The sequence below is a fragment of the Aulostomus chinensis genome, chromosome 13 (genome assembly GCF_037954235.1).
Source record: "Aulostomus chinensis isolate RoL2024-O1b breed Wild chromosome 13, RoL_Achi_v1.0, whole genome shotgun sequence".
NCBI classification, from domain to species: domain Eukaryota; kingdom Metazoa; phylum Chordata; class Actinopteri; order Syngnathiformes; family Aulostomidae; genus Aulostomus; species Aulostomus chinensis.
Genome location: NC_141332.1, coordinates 4,163,335 through 4,173,250, shown reverse-complemented (window position 1 = coordinate 4,173,250; position 9,916 = coordinate 4,163,335). Strand labels below are relative to the sequence as shown.

The window sequence follows — 9,916 nt, the reverse complement described above, 5'->3', positions numbered from 1 at the left end:
CGGTATTCTGAGTCTCTTGTGTTTTATTACTGCGTGAGCTTTTTTGTATTTCTTTAGGTATTAAACATCTCAAATTCAATCAAGTCCTGCCTGCTCTCCTTGTCTCTGCCATCACTTCCATGTACAACAATAGAAACCAATGCAAAACACACTAAAACCCTTCTGGAACATGATGGAGAAAACCCAGTGGAATCTCTGAGCAGCAAACAGAGCACAATAAGATCCAAATGGACCAAACAGATTTTGACGTGTTACTTTGTTCTGTTGCGCTGTGAATGTGATTTCCGTCTCAGCACAACAGTAAAACATTACATCCCAATAAGGAAGAAAAAAATTATGGAGTTTTTAAAACCACTTCAAATGAACAAACTATCAAAGGAGGAAGCAGTAATCCGAACAGAACCCATCACAGAAAGTGCAATTAAAGGAACCATTGCCAAATTAAACAAAACAATTAATCACGAGGAACAGATGGGTTTTCTGGAGAATACGACCAGGCTTTTGTGAATGAGTTCTCCCCTATATTATGTAAACGATGTAAGTATGTATTAAATTCAGGAGACTCCCCGAAATCATGGTCAGAAGCCACATTAACAGCAATAGAGGGGAGGGACCCCCTACAATGTACCAGCTATCGTCCAAGAAGTCTTTTATTGTAGATAAGATTGTAACTCCTATTGTGGCTACTATAATCCAAAAAATATATATCAAAAATTAATAAAAGCCTGTCTCTCTTTCCTCCATTTGCCAGTTTTGATGCCGCGGTTACCAGGCCTCAACGTAACATTACTGCCACACAGGCCTTTCTAATCTCAATCCCTTTGTCAACTTTAGCTCAACGGCCTACTGTTTATATTTTGTGTGCTTTTTATATTTAGCATGGGCTATGTCGCCCCCTTTTTCGGTTTGGCGTCTGACATTTTAAATACATTTGCCGCTCTTTTAAATAACTTTACAGGCCTGGACAGCAGGGCAGACCACAAAGTCCCGTCCCCACAAGTAACCAAACCTTTAAGATGGAGTTAAAACAACCATGAGCCTATGAATGTAGTCTAATTTATACGCAGGCATTTTCGTTTTTGTGTGAGAGTGTTAGGTTAACCCAGAGTGGATAGAAAAATATCTTAAATCTAATGTACAAGATGTCAAATTAGGATTTTTCTGGAATTTTCTAGTTTTGGAAGAAGCTTTTCGGAGAAGCTGTCTGAATTAAATCACATAACATGTATTTAATGTATTTTTATCTTTCATGAACAAATGAGACAGTTGGTCTTTGAGTAATTAAAGGTAACAGCCGAGACCAGTGTTCATGAGGACCTGGAAATGGACACCTCATGGTGTGACAGCATTTTTATGAGGATGTAATGTTTTATTTCTTGATTGGTCTGTTGAGTTGTGAATGTGATTTCAAAGTAGCACGTCAAAACCTGTTTGGTCCATTTGGATCTAATCGTGCTCTGTTAGCTGCTCAGAGATTCCACTGGGTTTTCTCCATGTTCCAGAAGGGTTTTAGCGTGTTTTGCATTTGAGTATCTGAGTGTCTGATAGACAGGGACATGCTGATGGGACAGGGTACTGGTGATCACTCTAAAATGTAATAACTTATTTAAATTAAAATTGTGTACTTTGCTTATATTGTAAAAATCTGTTAAACTCAAATCAATGTAAGGAACCCATTTAGCTTGTTAAGAGTATACAACTAAATTCCTTTGAGTGTTGGACCGGCCTTCACCAGGTTACCAGAATCAGCACAAGAGGAGACAGAGTGTCCACACAAGGAGCTCAAGGTTTAACAAATGAGGTTTAGTGTACAGTGGTCGTGGTTTCTCTGAGACACAACAAACAAGTGAGACGCTAATAAAACGCACGGGGCGCAAAAACTAAAATTTGGAAAAATACCAAATCTAAACACGGGCAGCACTATAAGCTGAAGAACGATAACAAAGGGCGACCACCAGACGAACTCTGGGGTGAAATATGAATTTGGGGGAAAAATAAATCAAGGCTCAGGAATCAGCGAGCCAAATAGAATGGGAACGGAAATCTAAGGAAATCAAAAGGTCAGCACTCAGCTGCTATTACCCAGGAAATAACTTTAACAAAAATACCACAGAAATACTGGGTCTTCTGGCACACCTTAGTGGCTCAGGAGAAAGTGGAGCGAAATCACACTTAGAAAAAGTAACAATCAACGAGGAGGTCTCTCTACTCGGACTAGAAAGGTGACTGAGAAAAAACTAGAAGACAGCAAACTCGGAAAAAACTTACAAAAATACACGGAAGGTGAGCAGGTCAAGACGACGGATGCTATTCAATATTCCGGCACAAGGAAACACCAGCTCAGCCTTATATACACCTAGGGGGGGTAATCAGGGAATGGATTCAGCTGGTGTTTCCTGTGTGCCGCAGAGTGACTGACAGAGGGAGCAGCCAATCACCAACCAACAGGGGCGGAGCTCAGAACTGGGTAGAGAGAGGGAAATAGCACAGGAATGCTGGATCATAACAGAGTAAACTGGACTCAAAACTTTTTATCACAGGGATTAAACCCTGAGTTCAGGAGTGCACATGCGCAGTACAGCTGAGGGTATCAAAAGCTCCACTAGCATTGCTGTCATCTACCATATGGACTGAAGCTAACAGCACATTTAATATGGAACAATCCACTGAGTTATATCCATCTCTTTTGATTTCTGGTAACTGACACCTCATCAGGCAATAATAGTTTTGAGCAGAAGTTGTTGCACTGTGCCATACCGGAGAGTACAATGAGGTACAGAATTACAGCCTGGAATGCTAACCTGTCTGTACAGCTGCAGACACAGATTAACCATCTGGTACAACATGCCATGAAATTTATGGGCATTAAAGATCACCCTTCTTTTCAAACTATTTATGAACAATCCATCATGAGACAGGCACAAAAAATATTGTCTGACCAAACTCACATTCTGCATTCAGAGTAGCAGCTGCTTCTTTCTCGTAGGAGATTCAGAGTTCCTCAGAGCAGGCTGAATTGCTACCAACATTATTTTATCCCAACATTTGTTAAGATCCTGAATGCACTTGTGTAGTTTAGTGTACTGTTTAACAACATTGCGTACTGTAATGGCACGGGTTATTGATACTTATCGTTTGCTGTGTACTGTAATGGGTGCTGATGATGTTGTCTATTTACTCTGAGATTGTGTACTGTGTTGCCCAAAGTGATAGGAGTGTGGGTGTAAACTGCTGGACCAGCTGAGAGTCCAGGGCAAATTTTCCAATGGGGACAATAAAGTACATGACACGAAATGAAAAATTAATATCCCTAACGCAGATTTCACACATATAAACACAGGGTCTGATAAATAAAGATTCAGGAGTTCTTAACACATTTTTTCAGCTCAACATGAATGCTTCGCTTTGTCAATGAATCAATGAATTACATTTTTATGAGGATGTCATGTTTTATTTTTTGATTGAAATCACATTCACAGCTCAACAGAACAAAGTAGCACGTCAAAATCTGTTTGGTCCATTTGGATCTAATCGTGCTCTGTTTGCTGCTCAGAGACTCCACTGGGTTTTCTCCATCATGTTCCTGAAGGGTTTTAGTGTGTTTTGCATTGGTTTCTATTGTCGTACATGGAAGTGATGGCAGAGACAAGGAGAGCAGGCAGGACTGTACTTTTATTCAAACAATGTATTTTATGAGCTAAACAAGCTCATGCATAGGTTTACATAGAGCAGTGTTTCTCAAACTTTTTTCAGACCAAGTACCACTTACCCCCCCAAAAAAAACCCTCACGTACGACCAAGCTTCATAGCCCCGAAACTACAGCCCAGACGGTAAACTTATGTACCATAAACTCACATCATACATATTACAAATTGCACAGCTGGGTCTCTTAACATAGAAGGTACGTGCAGCAAAGTGGAGCTCGCCGTCCACGTCAAGCAGGAACATCAGTGAGAATGGCGTGTGAGTGAAAGCAGGAACACTGCTGGTAGGGCCGTGGGATGCTGATGGCCATTACCCAGGCCCCCATAGTGAGCCGACCCACAACCAGGGCTAGCGTAGCTGCTAATCCCCCGGTAGCTACCGAGCAGCCGTGAAACCAGGCCGGCTGGGTGACTGCATGCATCGCTGGTGTCCTGATGATGTGCAGTGCCACGTTTTAGGGTGTTGGGTCAGAGATGAGAGAGCTTTGAAGATGACAGTCTGGGATAAGAGTACTTTTGAAATGAGAGACTGATGTGATTTAACAGTTCTCCTCTATGAAATCCTCAGATCATCACAGGTTTTGTCATTAGGGGCTCTGAGACCACAGACACATTGGCTGTGATGTCACAATGACAGAAATGCCCCTGTAGACCAAAGATAGTGATGTAGTTGCTATGTCAGGGATGTCACTGAAATGATCAGTGAAACTACTTCAACACTGAACACTAATATATGAACACTAACACTAATATATGAAAGAAATCACACCAGTTTACAACAGATTATTTTTTTTACTGCAGGTGATAATCAAGCTCTCAGGTTCAGTCCAACAGCCATGAAGAGACGAAGCAATTTAAAGTCAAGTGAGAGAAATACTCAGCCGGTAAATTCAGCTAAGAAACTGAAGGACACCGAGGACTTTGGGGCAACGTCCATCAGTTGCCCGAACTCAAAATACACAGCTGTACTGTTAAAGGGAAAAGTGCAGCTGCGCCAAGAAGAGACAAAGGGGGTGAAGTTGTTTCCAGCTGACAAAAGAAAGGGTCGGATTCTTTGCCATGCCCTCACCACTGACTTCTTCCACTATGGCACTGATTCAGGTCATGTGGTATGCGTTTTGTTGAAGGATGGGAAGACCGTGAGCAGCTTCACCCACACAGTGGGTGTGAGGGAAGTCTTCCCTGCTCAACGTGGGAAACACTTGGTCTTCACTGATGAAAAGAAGAGCGGCTACCTGCTCTCCACCTCAACAGAATCCGACTCCTGCTTAGAGCTTCCTGATTTCTCTCCCACCATCACTGGTGTGCTTTGGGACAGCTGGCACCCTGAAAGAGGAGTGTTTGCAGCATATGACCATGAAAAGGTCTACGTGTACGCTCTGCATAAACTCACTATTCATGGATCGTGGGTGTCCTTGGTGGGGAGTGAGTGCCTCCACCCGTCAAAGAAGCCCATGTCGTTGGAGAATGGCGTCCTGACTTGTCAGCTGGCGAGTGGCCAGACCAGCAAGCTGACTCTCAGCACACACTCCTATCTGAAGCAGGCAGGAAGCTCATCATCAAAGCTCAGCAAGCAACTCACGCGGGCAGTGATGCTCAACAGGCTTGATGAAGGCTTGGATCTGGTCAGGACCCACACCAAGGAAAGACTCGTGAAAAAATTAGGCAAAGCCTGTCTGATCCACATGGAGGTTGAGCTGGCCATTCAGGTTTACCGATTGAGCCAAAATGTCAGCATGGTCAGCTCACTGGAGGCCATCCGGGGTATGGAGGAGTATAAATTACTAGCCGGCCATTTGGCCATGTTCCTGGGTGAATACAACCTGGCCCAGGACCACTACTTATCCTCCAGCTGTCCACTTGCTGCCCTGGAAATGAGGAGAGACCTGTCACACTGGGAAAAGGCTCTGAAGTTAGCCAAGGACTTAGCAGAAGACCAGATTCCCTACATTTCCAAGGAATATGCTGCTCATTTGGAGCAAACTGGTGATTTTATGAAGGCTCTGGCTCACTACAAAAATGGTCTGACCCATAATAATCAAGAGCATAATGAGGCCTGCCAAGCCGGAGTAGCCAGGATGTTAATTACGCTGGGTGACATCAGAGGAGGAGTCGCCAAGGCAATTCAACACCCGAGCAGAGTCCTCAAGCAGGAATGTGGAGCTCTTTTAGAGAGCGTGAGACAGTTGTCCCAAGCTGCTCGGCTCTATGAAACAGGCCAGTATTATGATCAGGCTGCATTGGTCTACATGCAATGCAAGGACTGGGCAAAGGTGGGAGAGCTGCTCCCACATGTCTCCTCTCTCAGGACCCACCAGCGATATGCCAAGGCCATGGAAGCCAATGGCAAGTACAAGGTGGCAGCGCAAGCCTACAAACGTGCTGAAGACTGGGATAATTTGACACGTATCCTGCTGGACCACCTGAACAATCCCGAAGCTGCAGTTCACGTTGTCAGACAGACCAAGAGCAAAGAGGGAGCAAAGATGGTTGCCAGATTTTTTCTCCTGCTGAAAAACTATGATTCAGCAATCCGGATTCTGGTTCTGTGTCAGTGCAATGATGAAGCTTTTAAACTGGCACAGCAGCACAGACAAGTGGAAGTCTTCGCAGAAATCATCAGTGCTGAAGCTACCCAGGACGATTATAGAAATATTGCTCTATACTTTGAGGCCGAGAAGAATCACCTGCAGGCTGGCTACTACTTTCAGCTGGGTGAGCAGTACAGAGGAGCCCTGGAGAACTTCTTGATGTGTGACTCTGAGGACGGCTTGGCTGTTGACATGGCCATTGAGGTGGTATGTCAGGCTAAGGACATCTATCTGACCGATCAGCTGATCGAATACCTGACCGGCAAGCCTGACAGTAAACCCAAGGATCCTGTTCATCTGTTCCGTCTGTACATGGCACTACAGCGGCACACAGAGGCTGCTCACGTCGCCATCAGCATTGCCAGGGAACAGCTGTGTTCAGGGAACTACCGTGTTTCCCACAACTTGCTGTTCAAGATGTACAGAGAGCTGCTGGACTGTAAGACGGACATTCCTGCTGAAATGTCCACCAACCTGATGCTGCTGCACTCCTACCTACTGGCCAAAATCCATGTCAAAAGAGGAGACCACCTTAAAGCAGCACATTTACTCACTCGCGTCAGCGAAAATATCCGTATGTTTCCTGCTCATGTTGTGCCCATTCTGACATCTACAGTCATTGAATGTCAGCGAGCTGGGCTGAGGAACTCAGCCTTCAACCACGCTGTCACGCTCATGAGGCCAGACAACCGAAAGCAGATACAGCAAAAGTACAGGAAGAAGATTGAGGACATTGTACGACATCCACACAAGTCAGAAGTGGTGGATGACATGACTCCATGTCCTGTCTGTGGCTCCCTGCTCCCACAGAACGAACTCTTGTGCACCTCCTGCAAGAGCAACCTGCCCTACTGCATTGCTACAGGGCAGCATATGCTGAGAGAGGACTGGTCTGTGTGTCCTCATTGTGACTTTCCAGCTCTTCACTCCCAGTTTCTCCTTTTGCTGAAGACGGAGAAAGCATGCCCGATGTGTTGTCAGACTCTTTGTGCGGATGAAGTGAAGAAGATCTCGGACTGCTCCAAGTATCTGGCGACTGCGAACCTGAATCGCAGAACAATGGCGTCACCCTGAGTTTATCGACTTAACAGCACTTTAGGAGGCACTCCTGTTTAAGACCTTATAAACATGGTCCAGGGGATCTGCTGAAGTTCAAAAGGAGCATCTTAATGGGGTAGAATTGGCTTGGCATGGTTGGTGGTTCCAGATGGTGTGGACGAGTGAGTACACCATCATCTGTATCTGTATGTGTGTCTGTACCACCACCATAATGATCCCAATCTGTACCCGCACTCAGAGGGGGCAGGGTTTAATTGAGAAGTGGGTGTGGGTCAACATGGAGGAGTTTATTTGTTGAATTGGACTTCATTCATCTGGGATTGCTGTCAGACACATTACATTCTGTATCACTCACTGTCCTGAGCATAAAAGTGTTGAAAATTAAATGAAAACAAAATCAATTGAGAGAGAATTGTAACCACCTTAACAGGGTCAAAGTGAGCTGCAGTAATTTAAGAAATGTTTCTATCTCTGACAACGATCAAAAGATTCCAAACTCGTTAGGAGCCACGATGGAAGAGCAACAACAAGGAGTGACACGGATGTAAATTGAGCAATAGCTCATGTATTAATTTTGCAATACACCCTGTTGTACAGATCGTATGAAACAAAATAAAAAAACAAACAACCTAGTGTGCACACTTAATAAACAAAACAAACACTTCGTTGGGGCCCATAAATTTCTGTGGTAGATGCGCGTGTGTGTTGTATCTGTTTGATGTCGACTCGTCCTCTCCGAGATCCGCTCCGCAGGCAGATCCCACTGCTCAGATGACTTGGATCCTCAGTCATTCCATCCACCTTTTAAAACCTGACCTATAGGCAAGGTCAAACAGTTTTGTTCATTTAACAACATTCACTCTCAGATGCATAAAAAAAAAAGATAATCGTCAGGACATGCACCCACTGCAGAGACTGACTTCAATCCCCATCTCAATCTAAATATCTCTCTCTTTTGTTGTACAACATTTTATCTTCATGAAAACAGTGTTTCAATTTCACTTTTGGTAGGTAACAGTAACATTCAAAATATCATTCAACATATCAACCATATCAAATGTCGTGCAAATAAAATTACTATAACCATACTGAGATGGGCTTAGAGTTATTGAAGAAGGATGCTTACATTACTCTTACACTATAGGCCTGTTCATGTGAGAGAATTGCACCAAAAATTCTCCAGCTACATTTACCTCAGTTGGTCAACATACATTCAGATAAATTCACAGCAAAATAGTTCACATTCATCCTATTAAGCACATATTAAATCACCAATTCCCCTTTTTCATACACATCAACAAAAAATAACCACCAGAATATGCATATTTTCAAGGATATTGCACAAAAAATATAACCGGAAGGTAGGCAGCCTCACCGTTGGTCTGTCTGCTTGTCTACGGCTGAGATCGCAGTTCCTGAGCCTCGCCGCGGCTCTCCGCGTGGTGCTTGATTAGCTTGTTCGGCACAGAGCTAGCATTAGCTCGGCTACGACGGTTAGCATCAGCCAGCTTTCCCTCCAACATTCCACCGACGTACCTCTCCCTGTCCGCCAGTCCTGAATGCCGGACGTCCGTCCGGAGAGCAGTCCGCCCTCTCCTTCGCTCACAGATGAACACCGGTCCTTTCCCACTCTCGTTCGCTTCCCGCGTTTTTCCCGGACTTGTGGCCGCTCCACTTGTCGCGCCGAGGTCGGAAAAAGTGCGCCAGTGAGCCGCCTTCACCGTGCAGACCCAGCACAGTTTCTGATTGGCCGCTCGGACTGAGATCTCGCGTGCGCTGCGCGATGCGGTCAAGTGTGGTGGGATTTCCACACTTCCCCGATGCAACCTGTGATTCTCTCTCAGTATTGTTAACCCGGTTACAGAATGTGTTTGTGCAGGTGCGTGCATAGGACAGAAATAAAAACTGGTTTCTGTATTTTTTTTCCATACTGCCTTATCTCTTTATTCTATTATTCCTTCTCATTTACTGGTTTTATAGTGTATATAATTGTTGCATTATGTAATTTTGTGCTTTCGTAAAACAAGTTTATGTTAATGCCAGTAAAGCCACAGATACTGAATTGAATGGTCTTAAAAAGAGCAAATGTCCAGTGAGCAGCAGTTGTTTTTTCTGATGGTTTCATTATTTCTGGAGGGAAAGCTTTGTGCATCTACCTTGGATGAATTGGGGAAAGTTTTGAATTACAAGTTGCATAGACGATCATTTAGTTTGGCTTTGGTGCTTTGAAGGTAAAAGATTGGAAGCCTGGCCTTTTCCGTTTCAAAACCAAATTAAAAAAAACAAAAAACAACTTTGTTTTTTGTTTTTTCTGTTTTAAAACCAGAACGGGAAAACGGAAATAATAATAACACCAAATCACGTGTATCATTCGTTCTTTCTATTTTCATTTAGAAATCAAAAGTCAAAAAATGAAAAAGGAACAGATTTTTCTTGTTTTTAATCTTCTATATTTTTAATTAAATTGCACATGCAAAAGGTGATAAAGTACTTTTTCTTTGTATTTATTTGATTCCTATTCAAGACACTTTGATAAGAATGACGAGACGGTGCCTTTACTG

General features: G+C 43.7%; 1 pseudogene; it reads left to right on the top strand.

The window, feature by feature from the left end:
* The first annotated feature begins 4,477 nt into the window (after positions 1 to 4,477).
* Positions 4,478 to 9,447, top strand: LOC147250631 (WD repeat-containing protein 19 pseudogene; annotated as a pseudogene).
* The last annotated feature ends 469 nt before the right edge of the window (positions 9,448 to 9,916 follow it).